This window comes from Galeopterus variegatus, unplaced genomic scaffold, assembly GCF_000696425.1.
Source record: "Galeopterus variegatus unplaced genomic scaffold, G_variegatus-3.0.2 Scaffold1243, whole genome shotgun sequence".
Classification (NCBI taxonomy): domain Eukaryota; kingdom Metazoa; phylum Chordata; class Mammalia; order Dermoptera; family Cynocephalidae; genus Galeopterus; species Galeopterus variegatus.
In genome coordinates this window covers 293,250-307,894 of record NW_007727354.1, presented here as the reverse complement: position 1 = coordinate 307,894, position 14,645 = coordinate 293,250, and positions in this window count along the sequence as shown.

Here is a 14,645-nt window from a genome sequence, read left to right as displayed (position 1 = left end):
TGGAAAACCAAAGAACTCTAGAAATTTAAAATACAATTGCTCAAAAAAATAAGATTAAATTAATAGAAGTGTGTGAAGTAAAAGAGTGAATGTTTTCCAGAATATAGAAAAAAAAAGAAAGGGCCAGAATGTTTGAGAGAAAAAATAAAAGTTGCATAGATGATCAAAACAGAAAGTCTAAGAGCTGGTTGACAACATCTCCAAACAGAGAACAAGAAACATAAAAGGATGGATATTATTAAAAAAAAATAGCAGAGAATTTCCCAGAATAGAACAAGAAAATAAATCTTACGAATGAAAAAAGATCCATACCTACAATATCAAGGTTAAATTTTAGAACACTGAGGAAAAAGAAAAGATCCTCAAAACAAAGAGGAGAAAAAACATGTCACCTCAAAGGAACTCAAATTAGCCTGGGAATCGATTTTCAACAACACTGGATGCTACAAGTCCGCAGAATATGGCTGTGAAACTCTGAAAGAAAATAATTTTACATTTTGAATTTTAAGCCCAACCATTGTATTTAATCAAATGTGTGAGAGGGGCCGGCCCGGTGGCGCACTGCTACAGTGTGCCGCTTGGGAGCGCGGCGGCGCTCCCGCCGAGGGTTCGGATCCCACATACAGACCAGCCGCTCACTGGCTGAGCGAGGTGCAGGTGCGGGCGCGGTGCCGAGGGTTGCGATCCCGTTGCCGGTTCCAGTCCGGTACGGGCGCGACACTGAGGGTTGCGATCCGTTGCCGGTCATGAAAAAAGACAAAAAGGAAAAAAAAAATGTGTGAGAGAATAATGATACTTTCAGATATACAAGATCTGAGGTTTAAATGACATGTAACAGAAAATTACTTAAGGTGGTCCCCAATAAAATTAAAGGAATAACTGAAGAAAACCAAGAAAGAAGATGCTACAGAATACAGGAAACAAGAGACCTGACACAGGAGAACAGCTGAGCAGTAGACAGTAGTATAAAGAGAGTCTGAATTTACATAGGCACACGGAGAGTCCCCAGGAAAGAGGAAATGGTTAGGATGTGAACTTGATTGAGAGTTTGTAAAACTGAGCGGACGACTCAAAGGCAAGTAGGAGAGCATAAGAATGTGGTGATCCTTTGAAATCTACACCGGAAATATTCTCCATTGACATTGGAACCCAGACAGTGGGAATATCACAAGTATTCTCAATTGTGTATTGGTGTCATCTCTTAGCGTCAACCTATAGACAAATGACAGAAAATTTAAGTATGGTAACAGTGCAGAAAATGAATGTCGTCAACTGTGATAATATAAAACTGTTGATAGAGCCAGAATGGGAACAGGAATGTATTTATTCTGCAAAGTGGGTAATCAAGAACAATTGTATATGATTGATTTACTATGAAATTGAGGTTTAAATTTGTTTGAAGTTGTTTGGAAATAAAAACTTATCAAAAATCAACCCAAACAGATGAAAACTTATAAAAGATATTGAGTTACCATATTATTATACTTTGGAGTCATATTTTTTCCCACTAATAAAGCTTCTAAGAAGGAAGATATGAAATACTGAAAAATACAGGATGCTACTGTATTGTATTATTATGTCCATTTAATATTGATACTAAACTGGACAAGGTTACCAGAAAAAAGAGTATAGAATAAACTGATGACTTGTAAATTTTAAATAAATTTATAACTCAAACACTTTCTTAAAATTTTTATGGAAGCTCAATATGTAAAACTGATTAAAATATAAAGTTTTGGTCAAAGGGATGGCAAGGTCACTATGCAGGCCAAGCTCATTTATAAATATAGATTGGAAAAGTCTAGATAAAATACAGGCAAACTAAACTCAATGGTATCTTAAAAGATTTATCCGAAGGGCCGGCCCGGTGGCGTACTGCTACAGTGCGCCGCTTGGGAGCGCGGTGGCGCTCCTGCCGAGGGTTCGGATCCCACGTACAGACCGGTTCCCGCTCACTGGCTGAGCGAGGTGTGGGAGTAACACCGAGGGTTGCGATCCCGTTGCGGGTCCCGGTCTGGTACGGGCGTGACACTGAGGGTTGTGATCCGTTGCCGGACATGAAAAAAAAAGACAAAAAGGAAAAAAAAAAAAAAAGATTTATCCCAAGATAAACAAACCCAAGCACAGTTTACCACTAGCGTATCTGTTAATAAAAAATTCACATTAGCATGATCATCTTCCTAGATAATAAAAAGACATTTTAAAATATCCAAAAGTCCATTCAATATTTAAATAAAAAATAAACTCTTATTAAATTAAAAATAGAAGTATACTATTCCCTAGCATGATAAGGGCTGTCTGTCTTAATACAACAGTCTAATAAAACAAGTGAATACTAAATGTACATTATACCACTAATATCAGTAAAAAGACAAGGCTGCCAGGTTTCAATATTGTTTTATTTTTCCCCCCTTTGGCTGCTTGCCAGTAACAGGGATCAAGCCCGGGACCTTGGTGTTATCAAAATACTGTTAGTTAACTTGACTTTTTTTTGGTTGTTGTTAATTATATTCCCATAATAATCCTAATGGAGATTTTTGGATATTTCATAAATCTCTAAAGTTCACCTAGTGAAAAATGAAGGAAAAATATCCTTTATAAGATCTATTGAGAAACTATATCAGCTGAATGAGTGATAGTACTGGTATGAGAATCAATAATCAGATCAATAGAATGGAATCAACGTAATACAATAGTACAAACTTGGAACAAATTCTATTCTATATAATAATTTATTAAATGAATTATTTAATGTATGGATTGAGGAATACAGCTATTTGGGGGAAAGTCATACTATATACCAAATTAAATAAAAAGAAAATAAAAGGGTTAAATGTAAAACAATAAAATCATTAGAAAGAAAATAAGTAAAAAGAACATGTGATTAAATATATTTTCTGAATATAAAAGCAACAAAAGAATCAAAGAAATAAAATTAGAGATTTTAATGTTAAAAGAAAAATTTACATTGAGTACATTAAAAATTAAAAGTCAGGTTAAAGACAGAATATATTTTTAACCAATGTAAGAAAAAATGTAAAATATCAAGACGATTTTTCATCATTATGGAAAATATATTCCAAGAGAAAAATAGATAGGATATGAACAGAAAATTCACAGACTATGAAACACAAATGGAGATAAACAAAAAAAAATTAGCTCCACTAAAACTCAAAGAAGTGTCAAATTAAAATAATGGGATGCCTTATATCACCTGTCATTTTTCCGAACGTGAATGTTAGAATGCTCAGTCCTGGCAAGGTGACAGTGAGACCAGTGCTGTTGACACTGCTGATGGAAAGGTACCAGTTCTAAGTATCTGTCTTTAGGAAATAAGCAAAGATGTAAACAATGAAACAACATGAACACAGATAGAATTTAGAGCAAAGCATTAAAAACAACCTAAGTGCTCACCCAGAGGAGAATGTTCAAATAAATAATAATACATCATATACACTAGAATATGTCCATATGATGACAAACCATTAGAAGTCTCAGTAACTAAGAATATTTAATCCCACGGAAAAATTGATCAAAATCAGTTAAGTGATAAATGCAATGTGTAATACTATACTCTCAGTTACAATCCCAATTGTGTAAAAGAAATAGAGATCAGGATGAAAATACATAAAACATTAACAGTGAATTTTCTCTGGCTCTTGAGAAATTAGGCAATTTTATTTTTTACATTATTCTTCATTTTCCAAATTGTCTAAAATGTGAAAATAGTTCTTTCATTCTAAAAAATAAACACTAAAACTACTTTGAAAAATTAAAAGCATTATTATATCTTAGCTCTTTTGCCTCAATTCACCCATTCTAACGCAACAAATCACAATACACTCCTTAGCATCATGAAAGAAAAACTCCTTTTTCCGCCACCTCTAGATTCTTTGACATCTCCTAACAAATGTGAACCATTACAAAATGCAGCACAGACAGCCACCCTGTAGCTATTTCAGAGTTGTCAAAAAAAAAAAAAAAAAAAAAGCAGTTTCCTTCCCAAATCATTGTCCATTTACCACGTGATTCAAGAAAAATCTCTGGAAGAGGACATTGCCTTTCACTTTCATTTTATTGTAACAATCAGAACAATAACATTAGCTTTTATTGTGTATTAAGTGTATTACATGCAGCAATGTACTTAATTCTCTCAACTATTATTATATCCCCATTTTACAGCTGAGCAAATTGAGGATGGGAGAGGTTAAGTTACTTGTTTAGGTCACTCAGTGAGTAGGTGAGACAACTGAGACAATGAAATTTGCGCCCAGGCAATTTGGCTCCAGGACCTTACCTCTATGCTGTAAGGTTTAAAATGCAAACATCCTTGGAGGAATTAAAATACCCAAATTTATACTAAGGTGTGAGAGGCTTATCCTTTTATAGGGGCAGGTTCTTATTAGCATTTTGAACATCAGGCAAGTGACACCTAGAAATGTACAGAAAAGTTAAATTGCCATCTTAAATATAAACCTCATTATTTTGTCACCGTCCTTAACTTCACACATAAAAAAGGTTTTCAAGTAGACACATTTTTTGTAGAATTCTATTTATGACTGTCTGCTTTCATTAGCCAAATTTTCAATATAATTTCAAGGCTTAGGAATTGGAATATATCATCCAGGATATTTTCAATAGTTGCTGTTTCCAGGCTAGGAATGCTATCTTTTCTGTATATCCATAATATTAAATTTTTCTTGGTAGTAATATGCAATTGATTACTATTTCCTAAATTTATACTTGGAAGGAAAATATGCATATGTGACTTTTTATGTCAAAGTTTAGTATAACATTGATAATCATTCAAAGCTGTACCAAGAACTATTTTGAGATAGGAAGATAAGATCAATAAGACATGATCTAGCATTGAAGAACTCCCGGTTATGGCATCCATTGAAAGGAAAAGAAATTTCTGTATGAAGATTAAGTATATCATTCAGATGTAACTGAATATAGTGTTCAAATATTTATGAAATTCTCATAGGGTCACTCCTTACTTTCATAAAGTACATATTACATAAACCATTTTGCTTTACTACCTAAATATAGTTTGCGAGAGGAAGGAAGGAAGGAAGGGGATATTTCCTCCCTTTTACAACCTGTAGACATAGCTGTCACTACACAGCAGTGAATACAATCCTCTTTATTAAAGGAAAACTTAACTGAGCAAAGGATGTAGGTGGGGTCCAGATATTTCACAGTCAAAACGCAAGCCTTTGGGCATTTTCCAAGCAAATAAGCTTTATAAAAGGACTTGTATTGGCCAAACCAAATTTTTTTGTGGAGTTACCCACCAAAGTCATGCAATACAAGTTTAGGTTAAGATGCACATGGATGCTTACTGAAAAAAAACGAAGAGCCTGAGATCTCAGTATTCTCTGTCTCTGTCAATGATGTAGGTGGCAAGGGTCCACCACATTACCAAACCTTAATAAAAGCCCAACAATAATTACTCTCTTAGTGATTCTGAAAAAAGTCAAAGACAGTAGCATCTCCTCAGAGAATACTGTTTCTTTTGTGCACATGGCTTTCAACACCTGAGCGTATGAACTATGTTCACCTTACTTCCTGTAAGTTCTTTAATCAGACACTATTCCGGTTCACAATTCCAAGATATATTATTAACACCATCATCCAATTATTTGGCTTTATATCTATGAATCTGAATATTAAAAGATGGGGCTCTCACATTGTCTCTTTTCAGTTCAGTACACACCTATTACATGAGTTCTTAAAAATGACATTGCCACAACACAGTCTTAAAAACAACACTGCCTGCTGGGCCGGCCCGGTGGCGCACTGGATAGTGCGCCACTTGGGAAGCGCAGCGGCGCTCCCGCCCGAGGGTTCGGATCCCACATACAGACCGGTTCCCGCTCACTGGCTGAGCGAGGCGCGGGAGCAACACCGAGGGTTGCAATCCCGTTGCCGGTCCCCGGTCCGGTACGGGGGCAACACTGAGGGTTGCGATCCATTGCCAGACACGGAAAAAGACAAAAAGACAAAAAAAAAAAAAAAAACACTGCCCCTAGAGCAGGAAAGAAAATTTTTACTAATGGGCAGACTGGTAAGGCACTGAAGCTTTATGCCATATGGTTTGTTACAGACAAACTGTAAATAGGTCACACAATATAAACATTTTAAATCATTCATTTAAGAGACTGGTTTCAAAGAGCTTTCTTTTCCCTGGTTTTGAAACACAAACATAAATAATGGAAAATCTATTTATCTAGTTGAATATAGATCCTGTAAACCCTAGTATCATTGACTCATTTCCAATATTCTTTATTATGAAGACCTCCATTTATATAATAATTCACAATCATAAAACATTTTATTTTATAGCTATTGTAAATGTTTTCTTTATTGGTGATTTTCTTAGATATTTCAATTATTTACTATATTTTATACAAGTTATTAGAAACCCTTAGTGGGTATATATACACTATGATATAAAATGTGTAAAAATGCTAACAGGTTGAGATACCTATAAAACAAGACCAGACCAGACCAGTTCTGCATATGCTCTGTTCTTCACATAAAACTCATTCAATATTAAGTGTATAGAATATGTGTATGTGTGTATATGTGTGTGTACATATAAACACACAGGAATACACACAAAAAGCTCATGGAAAAACAAAATTAAAAGATAATATGAACCTTTTCATGAATTTTTTGAAGACTTCTCACAAGTGTGTGTGTGTAAATATATTTTTTTTTTCTTAGATATTCTAAAGAGAATAAGGGAAACTAGAAACATAGGGAAATGTAAAAAAATGAAATAAATATACTTTGGACCTACAATTAAGAAATAAAAGTTAATGTTCAGTGCTTGAAAATGTGGTTGTACCTCATGCCGTACTTTTTAGTTTGACCAGAGTCATCTCCAGATTTTGTTTTCAGACTGGTTATTCAGTCTTATTTATTCCGCAAATATTAATTGGTCATGTACCATGTTCCAGGCAGTATGCTAGGGGCAGGGTGCAGGGCTGAACAAAGGGGTCAGCTTCCCTGCTCTCCTGGAGCTTACAGTCTAATGATAGAAACAGAAATTATACAAGTAATCTCTGCCTCTCTCTCCCACACACATATACACTCACAAACACACACAGTTACTGAGAAAAAGTACAGGATTCAGTGCAGTGAAAATATGGAGGACATGTGACATGAATTTAACCCCCTCTGGAGAATCAGTAAAGGATTCATGGCAGGGCCCTTAGGAGGAGCTAATGGGCACGAGAATGATGGGGAACAGCAGAAAGTGTTGGAGCATCCGAGGCTGAGAGCACCATGTGTGCAAAGGCCCTGAGGTGAGAAGGACATGGTGGTTATAGCACAAAAGGCAAAAACTATAAGTGGCAAGATCTGAAGCCACAGAGGTAGGCAGGCAGGAAACCGTAAGCCTCGTTAGGGATTTGGGTATTTATTCTGAGTGTGATGGGAGCCTTTGAAGGGTTCTTTAGGGGACAGACAGCAACAGATTTGTATTTTTCAAAGATCATTGGATAAAATGAAGAAAACATAACAAAGAAATGACTGCACAAAAGGAAACTGTTATGTGGCAACTATGTCAGTATAGTCAAAAACCGCTGCTAATTAGCACTGGTGTTACAGTGGTGGACATGACAGAAGTGGACATTTGGGACAAGGTACTAATCAGATGTAGAGGATGCTGGGGTCTGCCACACAGGTTTCCCTTCAGGACCCAGACATTCATGCCCCCCCACCCCACAGCTGTAGGGAAAGCTGGCTGCAGACAGCTCACAACTGAGTCACTTCTGGGAATGGAAACTCCTTCAGCTGAAAGGAGCTGCCTTACCCAAGGTAACACCCTCCCTGGCAGTAGCCAAATACACAGTGTCTGGATGTGAGTGGTGGGGCAGGGCGCTGTGGTGCTCAGCCCACGTGCCTCAGTCAGGGATAATGCTAAAAGGCTGGCCTTGAAGGTAACCCTCGGCCTCTGTCCAATCTTGCTTGCCTCTTCTCTTACAGAGTTTCCCAGGAGCCCTCTTCAATAAACTGCTTGCACATAATCTCCCTCTCAGAGTCATTTTCTAGGGAACCCAACCTAAAACAGCACACAAAGGTTTTTCTTATTTGTTTTTAAATTATGTACATTATTTCACACTCATTACTGAATAAACTGCTTTGAAAGGTAGTGTATTTATAGAAAGGATATTTAAAGCTCATCAAAGTCCTAGTATTAGATTGTACCAAGAAAGATAAGCACTACTCAACATGACAGTATTATATGAAAGCTTTGCACCCAACTCCGTACCTACAGAATTAAAATCCATGAGAAACTAGCTTAACACAGCTAATCCACCTACAGATTTTTCATTTATTGCTTTCCCACTAAAACTGATAAACACTGGCATTTAAATATCTAGGAGCTAACACTGGTGAACAAGTTTCTGAAGCTGGTGTGAACCAGCAGACACTAAATGAGCTTGTCTGATCTATACAACAGAGCGTTCAGCCCAGCGATTTGAGCACATCCTTTCTGCTCCATTGGTCACCAATGGATTTTCTGTTAAGTTCAATTGAGTCCAGCACTCTTTTTAGCCCTTCTCTTTTGAGGGAAAGGCTGATGCTGTTTAAAGGTCTCACTGAAAAGCAGAGCCCTTTGATTGAGAACCTCAAAAAAGGCTATATCAAGAGCACACCTTTTAATACAGAGCTACACACTCACTTATTTTAAGCTCAGCAAGGGAAGCCTAATTGTCTGAAGGATTTTTTGTTAGCTCATTTTTACGAAGTGCACATCCCTACCAAGGAAGTTGGAATCTGGGGAGAAGACTCAAACAGAATACTGGTCCCATGTATATAGTTAGTGTACGCAGTGTTTCTAGCTATAATAGCCATCTGGGTAACCAAATATCAATTTTTGCATTTTTTGGTTCTTAGGCCCTACTCTTAGGAAAACATCACAATGTAAAAGTCCTTACAGTGTGAGATAATTTTCAAAGCAGATTAGAAATCCACTTGTAATAGGCTTTCAGTGTGATAAGGTAAGTGGGAGCAAAAGCATCTATTAACAATAAAAAATCAAACATCATGTTTTATGATTTTCTACTTTGATAATCATGACTTTTAAAAAATACATCTATTTAAAGATATGCCTCAAATTATCTGTTTGCTCTCAGACCAGACTGACCGTCATCCTGCACTGCTGTGTATCACAGACAGTTATATCTTGCAGATAGCATTTCTACCGGCTCCATTGCTAACTAGCTTCATATCAGGTCTGAACAAAGTATATCATCCACTCAAATCTGTCCTTTACCTGTTTGCTGTTAAAAATCCTCCTAGTCACCAAGGTCACAAACTTTGACACAATCCTATGACCTGTCCCTTTCTTTCATACCCGATTTGTTCTAACATCATATAGATCATAAGTCCTTAAGATCTCTCACTTATTATCTACTCTTCCTGCTACTGCCTTAGTTTAGAAATGCATCTTCTTGTTTGGGCCACTTCAACAGCTTCCTAAGTGACCTCCCTGACCTTGGGTTTCTACCCTTCCATTCGACCCCACAAGGCAACCACAGCGATCTATCAAACTGTAAATCTGACTGTGTCATTCGTGTGATTTGTATTTATTTAAGGGATCCCCTTAGCATTCAAAATAAAGTAGGAAATGGTGAATTAACAGCTTTCTTTATCTGACTTCTACCTAATTTTCTAACCTCATCACTTGCCAATAGCTACACTTCCTTTAGCCATATCAAGCTCATTTCACCACCCATGTCACCTAATTCCTACTTAGCATCACTTATATCTATGGCCTGGAACATCCACACCCACTTTTTTAAACTAATAATTCTTAACTTTCCTAAAAGCAAGTTTAATAGTCACCTCTTCTCACGTCACAAGGAAAATATAAGGAAGCAAGGGTTTTACATTTTGGATCTAAAGTGTCATGTAAAATATGTGCCAGACCAATGGCTTGTAAAGTCTTCTCAAAGTTCAGGTTGGCTTCCTACTCACATCTTTGTCTTCTCCCACCCCCTGTGACAGGTCTGCCCACAACACTCCTCTATTGGTTCTTCTCTTTATCATTTATCGCCTCTACTTCACAATCTTTGATTCAATGTCATGGTAACATAAGAAAAGAGATACAGAGCAAAGCATCTTGCTCCTCAGTTCCCCACATCCCCCTAGCCCCAACATATGCTCTTTTCTATTTGAAATTCGGTTCATTAGGAGAAATGGAAAAAAAAATTAGAGAGAGAGAGAGCCATAAGATAATGATAAATATAGATACAGATAGATATATTATATGTATCTATCTATGTAAGCTATCTGGGGAACTGAGCTAGGGTATCAAGGCATCCAATCTTATGTCTTTAATCTGCTCTCAGCTTCACATTTGATAGATTTTCTTATTCACTGTTATATCCCCAATCCCAGGGACAGTACACAGCAGATACTTAAATATTTACTGAACAAATAATTAAATGAATGTTCCTATCAAATCCAAGCTGCTCTGGTTGAGTCACAGGTAGGGAGTTGTAGGTGCTGATTTGAGCGGAAGGCTTCAAGGCAGAAACGGGCAATGGAGAAGGGAAAGTATCTGAGAGAGCGGAGAAGAAACACTGTGGCCAGAAAGTCAACTGCAAGTTGTGTAAATTGTTAATTCAGGGATTTTTGGGAAATAGGTTTTAGTATTATTTTATCACTTTGGGTGATTTAAGATTTTGGGCATTTGAAAATAAGTTTTCATACTCGTCAAAGACTTAAAAACAATGTAAAACACAAATGGTGCCTTAACATTTCTTTTAGGTTCCTTATCCTTTCCACCCGGTGCTCTCATGGCTACTTGGCCAGCTTGTGACTTGGTATTTGACACAGATGGGGACAATGTGGGGTGCAGCCCTGGCACCCTTGAGGACTAATGCTCCCTCTGGAGAGCTCTGGTCCACGTTTGCACACTGGAGATGAGTGCAGATGGCCGCTGTGCCCCGTCACGCCATTTAACATGTCGACACAAAGCCACAGAGACCATCTTCTGTGAGCTGACCAAAGTGTCTTGACCTTTTTCAAACATTCAAATGACTATAGTTCTCATCAGTTATAGAACGCCTCTGTACTTCGCATTCTAAGTGGAATTTGCCAACTGAAAGGGATGTGCTTGGGTGGTCTTTTTTTAGAGCACACCAATGTGTTCTGAACAACTGAAAAATATTTTTGACAAAGGTCAAAAAGGCTTCAGACGGAAATACAAAACAAAGGCTTGCACTTTAAAAGCAAAACTTGAGAGGATGTTGATTTTGCACCCAATCATACAGCATATTATTAAAAATGCACTCTTATCAGCAAATGGAACCATCTGGGCCTAAGTTATAGTTATAAAAAGGAAATCAGGGCTGCTTGTAAAGCCCATAGAACTCATATAAAAGAACGTGTACACTTAACATATGGTATGAGAGTCTTTTAAAGATTAAAGAAACTCTTATTTACTCAGCCTGATTACATGCTAATGGCCAAGAAAAGGCTCTTCTATCTAAATGCATTGTGGTCCTGTACAGCCATACTTCTTAAACGGGAGGAGTCAGTCACACTCCCGGGGATACCTGGTGGTGTGATGGGGTAAGACAGTATCACAGGTGCCACGGGCCATAACTTCCTGGTGTATTAGAATTGGAAAACAAAATTAAATAATTTGACTATAATGCAAACATTTTATTTTAGAAGGAACACAGCTATACAGTGAAACAGAACTGCAAAAGTCACATGCATTTTACCACAAATACTAAAACTTCACAGACATTTCACTGTTGAAGACTTCAGAACCTGCCTCTGCCAATCCTAACTTCATGGCTAAGAGCAAGCTATAAGTGCATGAACCCTCTCTGGTGACGCTAGGTCACCCAACCCTTTCTCTCCACTGGATTCCACTACACAGCTACCCCAAAAGCACCTTCTTGTTCTATTGTTTCATGTTTCAGTGGGATCTTCCAAACTATTTAAAAGTTCATTGAGAACAGAATCCTGGTTCTTAACATTCCTTTAACAATGACCACTTATGGGCCGGCCCGGTGGCGCACTGCTACAGTGCGCCGCTTGGGAGCGCGGTGGCGCTCCCGCCGAGGGTTCGGATCCCACATACAGACTGGTTCCCGCTCACTGGCTGAGCAAGGTGCAGGTGAGATACCAAGGGTTGCGATCCAGTTGCCGGTCCCGGTCCGGTACGGGCGCGACACTGAGGGTTGCGATCTGTTGCCGGACACGAAAAAAGACAAAAAGGAAAAAAAAAAAAACAATGACCACTTATTGACTATATAAATTATTTTCAGAAGTAGTATGGTAAGACTATACATGCTGACACTTCAAATGAAAAAGTAGAAAATTAATATTGATAATTCTAAAAGAATTGTAATATGACTATTGCACATAAACATTCATCCTAGGACCTGAAAGTACTTTAAAATACTGTCTTCTTCCCTGCTATTTCTTTTTAAAAACTTAAAATTCTTAAATCGCACATGGATAAACTGTGACATTTATCCCTGCTTCACTGAAGGCATGCATAGAATTGTCATGAAGGAGTACGAACATCTGATCATTTGGGTGCTGTGGCTTAATTTGGGGCTTGTTCACAAGAGCTGCGTGCTTGCTCTGTCGCTCTTTAAGCACACTGATTTCTTCTGTTCTACTATTGTGCTTTAGTTTAAACAAGGTGGCCCAGGAAGAGGTCCTCTTCATTTAGTTCCATAAATCACTCATACAACCCTGTCTCAGTGTGTGCTTGTCTGGTCCAAACACACTTAGGCTTCAGCAACTTTAAGTTTCAACTGACATGCCATCTCATTATAAATATATTTCTGCTTTGCTTCAAAGTCAAACTTCCAATCTTCGAGGTTCAGGTCCTTTTATTGAAATGCAGGGGAATGAACATCATTTATGCATTTAGGGAAATTTTCCCAGAACCTTCCACATTACTGATAATCTGAGACAAATATCAATTGAGAAGTGGGCAAGAAAAATCAGATGAGAAATCTTTTAGAACTGCTGTGCCATGTTGACCCTTGAATAGTAGGGAACAACATCCCAAAATAGGATAAAATTTACAGACATACATAAAATAGAAAAAAATGCAATGCATAAATGCATTAATTGTATCTAAAAAATATAAATCTTTTCAGAATTGATTCTTTATTTTTTGGATTTCTTTTCTTTTAATTAACAAATAAAAATTGTATATATTTATGGTGTACAACAGGATGTTCTTTTATATGCACACATTGTAGAATAGCTAAATCAAGCTATTTAACATATGCATCACCTCGCATACTCTTCATTTGTGGTAAGAACACTTAAAATCTACTTTCTTAGCAATTTTCAAGTATACAATATATTGTTATTAACTATAGTCACCATGACGTTCAATAGATCTCTTGACCTTAGGGTTATTAATACTTTAAATAACGGCTTTTTCATCAAAAAAATCAATGTAAGGGGTATATAACAATAAAATATACGTTTGAATTTAGCAACTTTTGCTTTTTGGAATATAGTTAAGAAAATACATTTAAATGATGACAGCTGCCACTTTCATAAACTTCTAAATTCTGTATGTTAACAACTCTGGGATATGACTGCAGTATTAAACTACTTGTCATGAATTGACATTGCTGAGTGCAGTGCTTGATAGTTTCCAGCAAAGTTAGCAGTTCTAATTGCTTAAGCTAGGGCTTCCAGAGTCTCTGAAATCATTGCAGTAAAGGAGAGACAAACTGACCTGGCCCCAGAAAACGTCCAGAGATGCTTTGAAGCACTTTCAAGTATAAAATGAATGCAGTGTTTTGTTTCACTGCTATTTACCAAGGCGGGCAGATATAAAAAGAATTTTTTTCAGGTTGCAGTTGCTTCAGAATACTATAGTTAACAAATAAAAATGAAAACTCAACAAGTTAGCACACCACTTCTGAATATTTTTTTAAATGAGTCTGTGCAATGAGATGTTTGAACCATGACATTAAGTGCCACTTACTAGTTTTGAAACAAAATAGATACTGTAAAGTTTGTGTTCTCCTAATATGCTAAGAGCCCTTGGAAATAAAACCAAAATGTAATGATAAAGCAGTCACAAATCCTTCCGTGTCTACTGGTCCTTCCATGATCAGCCGCCTTCTACCCCTCTCCAAGCTCAGCATCTGCCGCTATGTTGATGCTCCACTGACTTTCTTTACATTCAAACATACCCAGCTCTTTCTCAACTGAGAGATTTGTATTTGTGGATCTTTCTCCCTGGAAAGATCTCTCTCTCCTTGGCTTTTGCAGAGGCAGTTCCACAGTATTGCTCATGTCTCGGAGATGTCTTTGCTGAACAACTTATCCAATAAGGTTCTCCACTCTCCCAAGTTTCTCTCTGTCATATAACCTTCCACCTTTCCTTTAAACTTTTTTTTTAATGTGGTAAAACACAGATAACATAAAATTACCACCTCAACCATTTTTAAATGTAGATTCAGCAGTGTTAAGTAAATTCATGTAGTTGTGCAACTTATCTCCAGAAATTTTCACTCTTCCAAAACTGCAACTCTATACCCATTAAACAAGAAGTCCCTTTCCTCCTGCTGTGGTTTGAATGCCCCCTGAAGATCATGCTGGAACTTTACCCCCAATATAGTGGT